This window comes from Buceros rhinoceros, unplaced genomic scaffold, assembly GCF_000710305.1.
Source record: "Buceros rhinoceros silvestris isolate BGI_N320 unplaced genomic scaffold, ASM71030v1 scaffold30787, whole genome shotgun sequence".
NCBI classification, from domain to species: domain Eukaryota; kingdom Metazoa; phylum Chordata; class Aves; order Bucerotiformes; family Bucerotidae; genus Buceros; species Buceros rhinoceros.
Genome location: NW_010422085.1, coordinates 14,356 through 14,689, shown reverse-complemented (window position 1 = coordinate 14,689; position 334 = coordinate 14,356).

Here is a 334-nt window from a genome sequence, read left to right as displayed (position 1 = left end):
AAACCCCTGGCTCTCAGACCCCCCCTGCCCTGCCTGTCCCCTCCACACCCCTGCCTGGGGAGACATGTCCGGACCTGCCTCGCCCTCCCCTTTGCAGGCCTGACCCTGCTCTCCCTTCACGCTCCACACAGAAACCACCCCAGGGAGCCTCCCCGAAAAGGGCAGTGCCCTAATTTCCATGTCTCATGGGTGCTGCCTTTATCCTCTCCTGGGGGCATGACATCCCAGGAGAGGAGCCAGCTCCAGTGCTTCCCCTCGGGTGTGTGTCCAGCTGCAGCAAGTCAAGCTCTTTCTGGCAGGTGCTGGTGTTTCCTGCCCTCCTTTGTCACGTTGC